The following is a 16,314-nucleotide window of genomic DNA, read 5'->3' as shown; positions in this document are numbered from 1 at the left end:
AACAATTTCTAGTGTAAATGCATAGAAAGTTACGTGTTTTCTAATAATAAAATAGCTTGAATTATAAAAGGACCGGTGCTAGACTTAGGCACCTTATAGCTACAGAGGTAGTGACACAGTGACTGTAAAAGTAAGTCATTTTATCCTGTCTGCCATTTATAAAATTTGGTTAAATACAACTCAAAGACAATAAAAATATAAATGGGAGACCTCTAAGTGGAGCTTCTTGTCCAGGGAGGCTCATAAAGTTGCAAAAAAGTAGCTATATAGCTACTTTTTTTGAAACTTTATGTTTTCCTTATTTAAGCATAGACATGAACGGGCCTCTCCAAAACAAAGGTTTTACTGTGCTAGAGAATCATATCAGGTATGTTTTTTAGGCTATAATTTATAATATTTAATTTGGGATAAATGAACTGTAAATGAATAATTGGGACTCATAGATTTGAGATGGTGGTGAGCGAGAATCGAACCAGGCCCTTCATCAAGTCTAAAAGCAGCCGAAATTACGTCACAGATAGACCTCGTCGTTTGTCTCAGCTTTTAGCTATTTAGTTTAGCTCTGTAAATTTGCCGACAGGCCGGTTACAAGAAAAACGCAATGCAAATACCCATTCCAAGATATTTGAAAGTCGTAAACCAAAGGTAAAGGGATTAGAATCATAAGCCCCTTACGTTACCATAACGATAGATCGACAAGCCAGCACTAGTGAGTAAATAACCTTTACATTCCAGGTGCCAGGGCCGGGTTTATGTCTGCTTTGAAACTTAACAACAGGAACAGATATTTGCAAAATCTAATTCTATAAGAACATAAAAAAATTCTATTGATAAATTAAGAAACAAATTAATTTCAATAAAAATTTTGGTTTTATCTAAATGAATTCGCTGGTAATTGAATTTTAGTGTTATTTTTATTTTAGAACTTAAATTTATTTGATATTTGCAATAATAATTTTTTTTTCATTGTTGTTTATTAGGATTAGGATTTATCTGTATACTGTATATTTTCTTCCCTTTGATCACAAAAATTGTAAAAAAAACCTAAGTAAATACAGGTAAACATGAAATTTTTTATATATTAAATCACACATTTATAACTATACTATGTATTATAACTTATAACTCGGAGATCAGTATTATGTGAAGTGACTAATAAATATAACGTTTACAAGTGTACTCAATTAAATACTTTTTTCATCCATAGATGAAATCATATAGGCAGCTATATATAATGCCACCACCTCTATTATGTAACTTTAGTGAGTTTTGCCATCTGCTTAGCGCATTAATTCTTTTTTATGTTGATTTTTAACGTAACAGCAATTACATTATTAAATAAGTATATGTTAGAGAACTATAGATACTTACCACAGAGTTTCCAAGCTTAAAAAATTGCACAGCACTCAAAAGTTTACTAAATTTGCACAATATAAACAAAATGAAGAAAAACACCACACGTATGTCGCACAGCTACTTTATCGCGATCACCACAAACTTTGCAAGTTCAAAAAACTTCGCAGCACTAAAAAGTTTACTCAGTTTGCACAATATAAACAAAATAAAGAAAAACAATACACATAAGTCGCACAACTACTCTAGTGATTCAGTACACAAGACTTAAGACTTTTATTGACGTCCCACTCCCACGTACCCACGTTGCAGAAATCAAACGCGGAGTGGAAGACATGCAGCCACCTTATTGGTCAGCAACCGCCGTACAAATTTTCCTCCAATGTTGCTGATACATAAGTGCATTCAAAAAAAGTTTGTTTACTTTAAGTCTAGTTTTTAGATTGAATGATGATAATAATTGTATGCATGGACGGTTCTATGGGGGGGGGGGTTTAAACCCCCCCCTTATATACGTCGTTGACTGTACCTGTTTTTATAGAGTTCAAGTAAGAGCGGTAAAGCAGCGGCAGAAATGTGGCCGGTCGGAAAACCTCCGGCAGAAGCGATTAATAGTGTAGGAAAACTCGTGGGTTTATATGATAATGGCAGAAATTTAGCCAGCCGGAAAATCTTCGAAAAAATTCAAAAAATGTCGACGTACATGTAAAATTATATACATTCGCAGTTTTATTCAAAATCTTTTTTTTATGATGCCATTCCAAATATCTTTTTGTTCTACCCCAAATTGAAAAAAAATCACCGTCGCTGGCCTCTCATCTCGGAAACGCGGACGTAGCGCGCTTATTCAATTTTCAATTATTTCCAACTCAATCATTTTCCAAAGAAAACAATAATAAATTGATTGTTATAGTTTAAAATGAAATTATGAATTGCACATTTATTTATGTAAATAATATAAAATATACGTATATCACAGAACGTGAAAAGGGAAGAATCAAGTGAACATGAACAACAGAAGCGTATTACTTAAATAAGATTTATTAATAAAGTATTAACATTTAAACGCAAATCATTAAATGCTTTATTGTAATAATGGTCAAAATACAAAGAAAAAGTGAATGAGTAGTTTTTCTTGCTTTCTCTCTTTCAACTTCAACTACATTTAATTTATTCATTCGAGAAAATATATAATAATAATAATCTTTATTAATAGCACTTGGCTAGAACATATACATATACAAAATTCCATATTCACACAGAAAGAAGATAAATAAATCAAATACAGTACTTCCAGATAAATAGCTACCACTTATATAACAATATTCTCTCTTATAAATGTTTTGCACAAATTCTTGAACTGCGACAGACTACCCGAATGCCTGACGCTTTCAGGCAGTTTATTGTATTGCTTTAAACCTTTGTAAAATAAGCTATTCTGGCTGAAATTAGTAGATACCCTATTTATATAAAAATTATTTTGTGACCGTGTATCATATTTATGTATATCTCTTACAAATTTACAGTTTTGGAGTAGGTGTTTAGGTACTAAATCATTCAACATCTTGTAAATAAATATCATAGTGTTATAAGTTATAATTTGCCTTACACTTAAAAGATTTGTTGTTTTTAGCATATCAGTTATTCTAGTATATCTGTCACAGTTCAAAATCATACGTAATGCCTTATTTTGTTTTTTCTGTAAAATATCTATCTGGGTATTATTCATCAAAAATAACAATGTGGAACAAAAATAAAAATGTGGAGCAATGATAGTTTTATAAATAGTTAAATTAGACCAGCAACTCAAGTTTTGTGACGTACGTCCTAATACATTACTTTTTTTAGCAATTTTATTTGTTATAAATTTATAATGCTCAGAAAACGATAAATTTACGTCTATTATACAACCTAGGTACTTATACCGTACTACCCTTTCAACCATTTCATTGTCTATTTTAACTACACTGTTTGCATTGAGAGTTAATACCTTATTTTTATTTTTCAGAATCATCAATTTAGTTTTATTTATATTAAGTCTGAGAGAGTTGATATTCAACCATTCAAATAAATTACTGAATTCTTCATTTAGTGTTTGTATTATTTCATCAACATTATCACCCACAGTATATATCATAGTGTCATCAGCAAACAGCTGAATTCTACACTTTTTTACAGCCTTAACAATGTCATTTATATATAGAATAAATAGAGTGGGTCCCAACACCGTTCCCTGTGGTACACCATAAGTGGTTTGAGCAGCGGTTGAAATATTATTATACTTAGTTACTTGAGTCCGATCAGTTAAGTAATCTTGAAACCACTTGAGAATGGATGATCCAAACCCATATTTTTCCATTTTGTGTAATAGTAGCTGCCTGGAGATTGTCTCAAAGGCACGCTTAAAATCTAAGAAAACTACACCGACAAGATGACCCTCTTCCAATGCCTCTTTCCAATTAAACATCACAGTTTGTAAAGCGCTTTCACACGAATTTTTATGCCTAAAACCTGTCTGATAGTCAGTAAAGATTTTATTATCTTCAATATATTTCACTATTTGATCATTAACACATATTTCAAGGAGTTTTTCATATGGTGGTACCATATTGATAGGCCTGAACTCCTCACATTTAATAGTACCCTTAACTTTTTCAACTGGGATGACCATACTGTTCTTCCAAGAGCTTGGAAAAATTCCCTTCTCTATGCTGCTGTTAATTATTTTAAGAAATTTGTCTCCTATTGCTTCAAACCCGTATTTTAATATTTGTACCGTGATACCATCAGTATTGCTTTCTTTATTTTTCATCTTTTTTACTATTTTTCGTAGATCTGCCATTTCTAAAATTTTAAATTTTTCCATTACGCATTTAACTTCTATATTACTTACAATTTCATTTTGATTATTATTTTTCACTATTTCTTTAATACTGTCTAGGAAAAATATGTTAAATTGTTCACTTATTTCTTTACCTGTGATTCGTTTATTATCAAATATTATTTCGGGTTTAGGTCCCTCATTTGTTTTGGAATTTATAAGTTTTTTTATTGTTTTCCACATTTCTGTGGGGTCGTCCTTCAACAAGTCAATCTTATCATTGAAATAATTAGTTTTCGTATTTCTGATCATTGATACAACTCTGTTTCTTTGTTGTCTATAATTGTTCCAGTCCTCATCAGCTTTTGTTACTATGGCTCTTTGATATAGATGATCTCTTAGTTTAATTTCATTACTTATCTCTTCATTCCACCACTTCTTATCTCCAAATTTTTCCGTATATACCACTGTTCTTTCTGGAGCAAACTGATTTAGTGCACATAGTAGATTATCGATTAAACATTCAGCTAATTTGTTTGTGTCTTGTGACTGGGGCCATGCCATGTCCATAAGTTTAAGTTGGAATCCCATTACATCCATAGATTTGTAGTTTCTATAACTTTTTTCTTTACGTTTTTCAATATATTTTTAAGATCTACTGTAATAATTGAGTGATCGGTAATTTTAAGGGTTGTTAGTACTTCGTAGTTAATATTCTTTTGGTTTGTGAGAAGAAGATCAATTTTTGTGGATGATATCCTTGTTACTCGAGTATACTTATCAATCAGCTGGTAGATACCATGCTTTGCGATTAGATCATTAAGTTTAATACTATAAAAGTGATTACTTGCCAGATCTATATTGAAATCACCCAAAATTATAATAATTGCATCCTGGTTCAGGTTTTCCATGAAGTTATCAAGTTTATTTAAGAACTCTGCATCACTTGTGCTCGGTGAGTGATATAAAGAATATAGATAATATTTTTGTTTTTCCAAGACAATTTCAATTCCTGTTATCCATACATTTCTATTATCACTTATATTAAGAATTTCTTTATACCTATATCCTTTTTTTATGTATATTATTGTTCCTCCTGTATGAGCACTTGTAGAAAAACTAATTACCGAGTTATATCCTATAATCTCTATTTCATTTGAGGTAAAATCTTGAGTAACGTGAGTTTCTGAGAGACATATAATATTTGGTTTATTTTGATTTGCAATCCACGTTAGCTCTGTTTTGTGTGTACTTAATCCCTGTATATTTAAATATAAGATACTTGTTCCTGGTTGCTATATTATGTTGTTTCTTCTATGTATTTCAGGATATTTTATTTTTTCTTGTAACTGTTCTACTACTCTTTTATACGCTTCGCAGGTTTTTTCATATGCCTTATGTTTACTATCAATGTGTGGTATTTTTAATACTTCTGCTGCATATTTACAATTTGCGCAACATATATCTCTTGAGTTACACTCAGTTGCTTTATGTTCTCCTGCACATATTTGACATGTAGGTGTTTCCTTTTTGCATTCTTTCGCGAGATGTCCAAACTTCCAGCAGTTATAGCACTGCTTTACATTTAGACTGTCATTGAAAAAACAACTTTTCCATCCTATATGTAGTTTTTTCTTATTCTCAATGCATTCGTATGTATGTACATCCATTTGCAGAATGACATTCATGTTTCCTCTGTATGTTTTAATTTTATGCACTATCTTTAATTCTCTCTCCTCTAGCTCAGTATTTATCAAATTCTGTAAAATAATTTTCTCTATGAGACTGTCCTCATCTTCTAACCCTTTTTTTGGATCTACATTAAATACTATTATCCTAGGATTTTTCTTTTCGGGTATATTTACTTTATATGAATGACCCAAAGAAGTTTTAATGCTTTCGCATACATTCTGTACCTTTTCTTTTCCATTCTCATTGCACTTTATTGCCACTCCTCCATCTCGTATGTACTTAATTTTTGATACACCAATTCCAAGACCACTGGGATTAATTTTTTCTTCTATTGTCTTTTTTGTAGATTCACTTGTTTGGGCACTATCCTTTGGTTTCACTATTATGACTTCTTCCTTCTGTTTTTTCACTGCCAGACTGTAATCACCTTGTCCATTAGCTAACTTCTTTTTTAATTCATCAATTTCTTCTTGTAGAAGGTTAATTATTGTTGTTTTATCATCTATTATTGTTTCCTTACTCAATAATAACTTATTGAATAACTCCAAGGATTTTCCATTATTACATTTTTGACAGTATAATTTCATTACTCGGGAAGAAAGCTGTAAAACTTTTACTTCTGATGCTGTAAGTGTTGTTTTTTTAAATAATTAACTTATACTCTTTCTTCTTATACACTTTTTATTTATCAACTCCATGTACAATACAAATCATATTAATATATCATCTTAACCTTAATAATGAATAATTCTCGATAATTCTCTATGATTCTCACTAACTGACTTCTTCTTTTTTTTTTTTATTTTCATATATCTTAACAGTAGGCCAGAAAGTAAAAAAAAACTAATACCTATATTATTAAACACAAACCAGAAAAGTATTATTTTTAACACCCTCTCTTAATACTTTTCTATGAAATTTCAAATATTATATTTTGATTTTTCTTTTATTAACATTAATAATAAACAAAATATCTTAACATAAATTTAAATAATCTCTATTCTTATAAAACTGTCTTTTGTGGAGCCCCTTTGTTAAAATGTCTGCTACTTGATTTTTAGTTCCAATAAAAGTTAATTCCATTTTCTTTGTATTTAAAATGTCACACACAAAGTTGTATTTTATATCTATATGTTTTACACGTTTGTTATTTTCGGGATTTTTTATCAAAGCTATACATCCTTGATTGTCCTCATATATTTTAAAATTTTGAATATTGACTTTCATATCAAACAATAATTTCTTAAACCATAAGCAATCTTGTACTGCGGAACATAATGCCACTAACTCAGCTTCTGAGCTTGAAAGAGTCACACAATTTTGTTTTCTTGTTACCCACATCACTATATTACCAAATAATTTAATTAAATATCCTGACACTGATTTTCTATCTACCACTTCACTTCCCCAATCAGAATCCACATAACACTCAAACAAACTTTCATTATTTTTTCTTTCAAATTTTAAATGCATATCAACTGTTCCTTTTAAATATCTTAAAATTCTTTTTAATCCTGTCCACACCAAACTATTATTTTTATCTTGAAATCTACTTAAATAATTTACTGAGTAACTGATATCTGGTCTTGTTCCAAGCATCAGATACATTAAACATCCAATTAATTGTCTTACTGGTAGTGTGCATTCATCATCTTTATTTTCAAAAATATTAAACTTTGGATCTATAGGTGTTGCTGTGGGATTGCAATTATCAAAATTAAATCTTTCTAATATTCCAAGTAAATATCTTCTTTGACTTAATTCCAAGATTCCTTCTTCTTTAATATAATTTACTTCAAGTCCTAGAAAATTCTTTAAATCTCCTTTATCTTTTATATCAAAACATCTCATTAAATCATTTTTACAAATTTCAATTTTATTTAATTTTTGCCCTGCTAATATGATATCATCCACATAGAGTAATAAATACATAATTTGTTTATCTTCATCAACTTTTGTATATAGACAATAATCAGTTTCTGATCTTGTAAAACCTAAATTTGATAAATATGTATTTATTTTTATGTTCCAGCATTTTGCAGCTTGTTTTAAGCCATAAAGAGCTTTATTCAATTTTAAAACACATCCTGGTTTACAATTTACCCTCTCTGGCGCATAAACATATATTTCTTCTTTTAAATCTCCATTTAGAAATGCCGTTTTCACATCAAGTTGTTTTATATAATATCCATATTGATTGCTCACTGTTAGAAGAGTCCTTATTGTTGTCATTTTTGCCACAGGTGAATATATATCATCATAATCATAAGTATTTCTCTGTCCACATCCTCGTACAACTAATCTCGCTTTGTATCTGTCTTCCATTATTGTTTCTAATGGTTTCTTAGCAAATACCCATTTAGCTGTCAAAATTTCTGCTTTTTCCGGTTTCTCTACTTCATTCCATGTCTCATTTTTCTCAATTGAATCAATTTCCCTTTTCATAGCCTGTATCCACATATTTTTGTCACTTCTATTATCTATTTCCTCCACTGTCTCTGGTACTTTTTCTACAAATGATACTGCATCAAATGCCATATATAATTCATAATCATTATATTTTTCTGGAATTTTGACTTTCCTTTTTATTCTTTCAAAATTTTTTCTTTTATGAGCTTCATCATTACTCTCATCTTCTTCGGATTCTATTTCAACGTTTTCTTCTAAACTGTTTTGTTCTCTATTATTTATTTCAATACTTGCTTTTTTTTTTTTATAAATAAATTATATCAGTTTCATTAAATATAACATCTCGTGCTACTATCACCTTTTTTTCTTTTATACTCCACAATCTGTAACCTGTATTTGTATATCCTATAAAAATCATTTTTTCAGAAACTGGATCAAACTTTTCTCTAAATTGTTTTTGTATATGAGCATATGCTGTACATCCAAATATCTTAATATTTTTTATATCAGGTTTTTTACCATACCACAATTCTGCTGGTGTAACATTTTCTAAATGTTTGCTAGGGCTACGATTTAAAATATAAGCAGCTACTCTAATGCTCTCATTCCAAAATGTTTTTGGCAGGTTGGCTTCTTCTATCATTGTTCTTGCCTTTTCCAACAAACTTCTATTAAACCTCTCAGCCTTACCATTCTGCTGTGGCGTATATGGTATTGTATAATCTAAAACAGTTCCATTTGATTTACATAAATCTTTTATATCTTTGGAAATATACTCCCCTCCATTGTCACATCTTAGCACTGCCAATTTTATGTTAAATTTTGATTGTACCATATTTACATATTCTTCAAAACACTTAAACACCTCATCTTTACCTTTTATGATATACACTGTACAAAAATTAGAAAAATCATCCACAAATGTAACAAAATATTTACCCCCATCGTGACTTAGTGGCGTTATTGGTCCAACAACATCAGTATGAACAATCTCTAATAATCTTTTTGCATGTGATCTTGTTTCAAATCTAAGTTTTGTCATTTTACCTTTTACACAGGCTTCACAAAAATCAATTTTATTTACATTTACATTTTCCAAACCTTTTACCATTCTTTTATCAACTAATAACTTTAAATTTGCATTACACATATGCCCTAATCTTTTATGCCACATCATTGATTCATTGTCATCATTTTCAATCATAAAACATCGATTTTCTATCTTATACTCAAAAATAATCTCATAAAGCCTGTTTCTAAATCCTACTCCTATCAATTTATTTTCATTATATAAACTAACCTGACCACCCTCAAAAACTACAGATACATTAGACATTTCTAATCTTTTTACTGATAATAAATTCTTCCTTAAATTTGGAACGTAAAAAACATTTTTTATTATGCATTCAATGATTTTTCCATTTATTTTACTCAAAACTTTAATATTTCCAATACCTATTGCCCTCAAATATTCATTATTCTTTGCTACTGCTATGTTAATTGGTGTTTTTAATTCTAAATATTCATAAAAATATTTGTTATTATTTACTAAATGATCTGTACAGCCTGAATCTATATAGAATGAGATATTATCGTTACTTACAATCTTACTTTCATTACCATTCATCAAAAAACATATTCCATCTTGCTCTTCCTGATCTTCGGAACTTTGTTTCTTGTTCACCTCTACATGATTTCCCTGATTTCTGTAGTTTGTATGATAACTTCTACCTCGAGTGAAACCTCTACTTGGAGTTGCATATCCTCGAAAAACTCCTCTACTATAACCACCTCTATAATTTCCTCTGAAACTACCTCTTGTAAAACCACCTTGCACAACTCTTGAATTTGATTGCCCTGGTACACTTTCTTTACAGTTTTTTTGCATATGTCCTTCCTTATGACACCGGAAACACACTATTTTTCTAGTATTTGTAGTATTAAATACTGCTGATTTTTGTTCATAAGTTGATTGTTCAGATTTTAATGCTTTTCTTCTTTCTACTTCACTTCTAAATTTTCTTTTGACGAAATCTATTGTTAACACTTTAGGATCCATATTCTCTAATATTGTTATAACTGTTTCAAAACTTGGAGGCATCCCCATCATTAACATACATACAATGTCCTCATCACTCATAACAGCTCCTGTAGCTCTTATCTTCCTAACAAGATCATCAAATTCTGTCAAATAACCTTCCAAATCTTCATTCTCTTTTAATTTTAATGACATTAACATTCTTCTTAGCATCATTTGCCCGGGTAATCCTTTTTTTTCATAAATATCTCCTAAAGCTTGCCACATACCATAGGCTGTATTTTTCTCCGTTACAAATTCTAATTGCTTATCATCCAAACATTGTATTATCAATGACTTACATAACTTATCTTTTTTCATAGCTTCCTTTTTGTCTTTTTCCACTGTATAATCTGATTCCACAAATTCTTTTTCTATCCATTCTGCCACATCTTTTTCTTCTAGTAATATTTTCACTCTAAATTTCCATGAGTAATAATTTTCACCATTCAATAGTTCTATGTTATAAATATTTTTTATTTGTGAATTAGCCATTTTCTTTATATTTTAATTATCCACAGAATCACCTGGGCCCATAACCTGTTGTTTTTTTAAATAATTAACTTATACTCTTTCTTCTTATACACTTTTTATTTATCAACTCCATGTACAATACAAATCATATTAATATATCATCTTAACCTTAATAATGAATAATTCTCGATAATTCTCTATGATTCTCACTAACTGACTTCTTCTTTTTTTTTTTTTTATTTTCATATATCTTAACAGTAGGCCAGAAAGTAAAAAAAAACTAATACCTATATTATTAAACACAAACCAGAAAAGTATTATTTTTAACAGTAAGCCCTCCACAATCTTTGCATATTGCATCTCTACATCCATCACAATCAAAAAGGTCCTTATTTTTAACTTTGATTTGTTTACAAATCTCGCATTTCATTTTTGAGGTTATCTTTCATGAAAATTAAAAGTTACCACCAAATATGCAGATTTCCACAGTGCTTTCAATTATTATAGAAAGACTCAACTTCACTTATAGAATTCCTATTCTTTAGCATATATTTTTCCACTTTTTTTCAGTATTTTTCTGTTATGAATCAAACACGCCGTCAACCTCGACATAACCTGTGAGTTCACTCATTATCATCTTCATCGATCTCGCTCTCCACATCATTTTCGCTATCATCCGTATCACTTTCTGCATCGAATACATTATTTATATCTTCATCCATCAAATCGTTATGTTGTGGCATTCTGTTACCATTTTCACTGTCGGTGATTTGGTCTAGAAAAGAAATGTGCATTAAGAAACGAACAAACTTAAACAGCTGATAAATTAAATTAAGAAAAATATTGCGTACCACAATTCTCTGCGATTTCGTTTACATTAACGTCTTTAAAACCCTTAAGTACTACCGTTCATAAATAGTGACATATCTAATACTACTGGGTCAAATAGACCCAATTTTGATTTTTTGTTTAAAAAAGGTGGAAATTTTTTTCAAAAAGTTTTATTGAAAAAAATGCTATTATAATATATGAAAAAACTTATTTTTTAATGACATTAGTTAAATACAATTAGAACACAAATTTCTAGTGCATTGCTTGCATATTGGTAAATGACATGTTTCACAAGTAGTATTGGTTTTTTTGTCATTTTTAGACGGACAGATTGCACATCTCTTTCTTTTAGAAGCTAATCCTCTTTGTTGAGGTTCTGGACGTGTAAGATTTGCATTACCCAGTAATCTCTCCATTATAACTTTTAAACTGCGAGGCAGTGTTTTACTTAACCTATTTTGGATGTGTGGCACGCATAAATCACGGCCTAATTTTTTGATGAACTCGGATCTTGACATACTTTTCTGAGCGAACTGAAAAACAACTCTACTATTGACTCCTGCTATGTTCAGAATGGCATGAAAAATAGTCATCGGCCAACGTCTTGTTCTACGGGAAGTGGAGTAATTCGCACATTTCTGATCTAAAGAGTCTACCCCCATTTTAGTTCTGTTGTAGAATAAGATTACTTATGGTTTTTTCGTCTCTTTATCTACTTCATTGTCGTGATGTTTACTGGAGATGAGAATTACGGATTTTGATTTTTTTGGGACAAACGACACAATGGTTTCATGTTTAGTGAATCCAAATAAACTACTATTGACTTCTCGGTTAGCAGCAGGCATGAACTCTGAAGGGATGAATCTTTTGTTTTTTTTTACTGTTCCTACATACGTTAAATTCATTTTTTCTAACTCTCTCATTAACTTAGTGAGGTGTACCAATTATCACCTGTAATGTTTCTGCCAGTATTCCTTAATGGTTCTGTTAATCGCAATACCACTTCAGTTGGATGAGAAAGTTTTTTCGTTATCTGGTTGCCTACTGTTATTTTCGGAACTTTGTTAGATTCTACAATAATTTTGCCGGTATAAACTTCTGCGTTTAACATGTAGTGAGTCTGACAATCCGTGAGAATTTGAATTTTCAAACCATATTTTGCAGGTTTATTAGGCATATACATGCGAAATGCGCACCTACCTCTAAAAGGCACCAGCATCTCATCTACTGTTAAATTTTCGCCTGGACTATAATTTTGTTTCGAATTAGTCACAATTCATTAACTCTTCTTCTTTCGACTCTAGTGGTGTAATCATCGAAACGAATACAGCACAGGAGAAAAGAAAATCTGGCTAATGACATAGTGCAACGAAATAGTCCATTGCTCAAAGAGATCTTAAGTCTTCATGTGCCGATTTAAAAACTCCTTGAAGATAAAGAAGTCCAATGAATGCGTCAATTTCAGTTATGTTCGTCGACTTAATAAATGTTGGAGCATACTGTTGTCGGGAATTTTTATTTCGTTTGAATTTGCCATATTTTGAAGAAACCATTTCGATCCGTTGATTTGTATATTTCACAATAATTTCAATCATCGTACTGTCAATAAAATATCTCCAACTCTCTAGAGGAGTAAATGGTGGATTCTGACGAACATTTCCTTTCAAGGAAGGTAAAACTCGAAGTAAGTTTGGTGCTAAGGTTTTTTTTCTTTTGGAGCTTCTTTTGACCATTTCGTTTTATCTTTCTTTCCATACCAATAATTTCTCTGTTGATCAGTTCTTTCTCCTTCAATTTCAAGTAATTCAACACAGTCGTCTTTCTGATTCAATACAAGTTCGTTATCACTAGGCACTCAGTCATCCTCACTATCTGTGTTGTGTTCACTTAACAGTTCCACATCTTCTTCTTCCTTGTCACTTTCGTCACCATATCCTAAAAGATCTGTACATGCCTGCAATCTATCTGTTGTCAGTGACTCTTCGCTGGATTGATGTTCAACCTGTCACTCAGCCTGGTTTTCTGATTCCATGTCTTCCCAGAAATAATCACTTTCCACTATTTCCACTATATAATGTTAATAACCCGTTACGGTTTTAGGTTGTCACTAGATTAAAACATTCTCCAAATAAAAGGTTTATTGATTTTTGGTCAAATATATAACACAACGTGGTGAGAGAAAAACTACTAGCTAACCTTACAATTAATACATCATGTCGCGCCAAAAGTGCCAATGATGGATCATTGACAAACTGCATTGTTGCCAACTCTATAATTTATAAAATCTCAACACTCCTCCTCGATTTGACATGTATTAATGAAAATCGCTCAATCAACTTAAGATATTATGTAATATACAACTAAAAACATGAAGCTTTAAATTATACATATTTTGTCTCTAAGCTTTGTAAAGAGTTCTGTACCTAATGATTTAGTAAACATATCAGCTAAATTTTGCTCACTTGATACATAATTTATTTCTATTTCCCTCTTACTAATTAAATCTTTTATAAAATGGTTTTTAATATCAATATGTTTGGTTCTTTTCGAATTTTCATTGCTTTTGGACATTAAAATTGTGCTCTTATTATCACAATATAGAATCGTTTTGGCAATAGTATTTAAGTCCCCTAAAATACCCTTTACGTTGATTAGATCTTGAGCTGTTTGTGCTGCTGCCACATATTCAGCTTCCGCTGTTGATAAAGCCACGCAAGTTTGTTTCTTGGATGACCATGATATTGGGTTATTACCATATAAAATTATAGATCCACTAACGCTTTTTCTACTTTCCTTGTCCCGTTGCCCAATCAGCATCTGAATATCCTTCAAGTATTACGTCACCATTTGTGTGTTTAGTATAAGTCAATCCTAGAGTTTTAGTTCCCTGTAGATACCTCAAGACTCGTTTTCCTGCAGTCCAGGTCTCTTCAGTTACACGATCCAAAAATCTGCTCAAGTATGACACAGCATAACTGATGTCAGGTCTACTAGTCGTTGCTAAATACATCAAACCTCCGATGAGTTGTCTATATGGAATGTTTGTCAAAATTTTGGCCTTGTCGTTATATTGGAATCCTTTTTCCATTGGAGTCCTCTTTGGTTTACAGTCTTTCATATTAAAATAATTTAGCAATTTGTCAATAAATTGCTGTTGTTCGATTTTAATGATATCTTCTGTTCTAGTGATCTTCATTCCTAGAAAATTATTCACTTCATTCAAATCCTTTGCTTGAAAACAGCTTTTCAATAAATTCATAGTCTCGTTCACATCTTTGTCTTCTCCTATTAACAAAATATCATCAACATAAATAAGTATCCAAACCTTCTGATTACTGTATAGACAACAGTCATATAAGGATCTCTTAAAATTATTCTGAATTGCAAAATCATTAAATGTATTATTCCACACCTTTGATGCTTCTTTTAATCCATACAGAGCTCTGTTAAGTTTTAGTATTTTTGATTTATTCACTTTAAGTCCGGCTGGTGCAAAAATGCAGTCGGGATATCCATTTGTCTGATCTTAAAATTATTTTGTAATGCTACAGATAAGAGTAACTTAATCGTTGAAATTCTTGCAACTGGTGAGTAGTTGGGTTCAAACTGATCCTCCTCCTTAATTTGGAACCCCTTTGCAACTATTCTTGCCTTTTTCGTTCCATCTTCCTTTGTTCTGAAAACCCATCTTGTTTGAATAACATTTCCATTTGTTGGTAGCTCCGTTTCTGTCCACGTATTCAATCTCTCGTGCGCATCTAGTTCCTTTTTCATAGCATTTATCCAATCTTGGTCCTTTACAGCATCTTTATAGCTTATAGGGTCATCTTCTTCTGCTGATATTAGACAATAAGCTGTGTAGACTTCATATTCATTCAGATATTTTGGCTGTCTAGTTTTTCTTCCTCTCTGTGTACTCTCTACTTTGGGTAAGCTTTCATCTACATCCTCTGACCTTGTACTTTTTGTTTCATCATTATTATTGCTGAAGTCAGTCTCTTCTATTGCTTCTTCCTCTATGGCATTTGGTTCTTCTTGTAATTCATTTTCGTATTGTATCTCTATGACCTTTTCATTTATACTTTTCTTCCCACTAGCCTTAATAATTTCATTGTAATCTGTTGTTGTTTCATCAAATCTGACGTCTCTTGATTGAAAAATTTTGTTGTCCTCATAATTCCAAAGTCTATATCCAGCTTTGGTATATCCCATCATGATGCAAGGTTGTGCTCTTCTTTCTAATTTACTTTGTCTTGGTAAAATTACTGCCCATGCTTGACTTCCGAATATTTTCAATTTTCCTAAATCATTCTTCTTGTACCATCTGGTTGCTGGTGTTTCCCCATTGTTGGCTTGGGTTGGCGTTCGATTTAATTCATATGCTGAGCATAAAATAGCTTCTCCCCATAATTCTCTTGGCAAGTTTGTTTCGGCAAATTTGGTGCGTACCTTGTCCAGTAGGCTTCGATTCATTCGCCCGGCTACTCCATTTTCTTGTGGAGAATGTGGCATAGTGTATTCCAGCTCAATACCTTTACTTCGACAAAAATTTTTAAAATCATTTGATATGAACTCCCCACCATTGTCAATACGAATTCTTTGCGTTTTTGAATTATGTTGCGTCTTAATCAATTTAATAAAGTCAATGATATTCTGA

Source organism: Diorhabda carinulata, chromosome 6, assembly GCF_026250575.1.
Source record: "Diorhabda carinulata isolate Delta chromosome 6, icDioCari1.1, whole genome shotgun sequence".
Lineage (NCBI taxonomy): Eukaryota > Metazoa > Arthropoda > Insecta > Coleoptera > Chrysomelidae > Diorhabda > Diorhabda carinulata.
Note: the sequence above shows the minus strand (reverse complement) of the source record.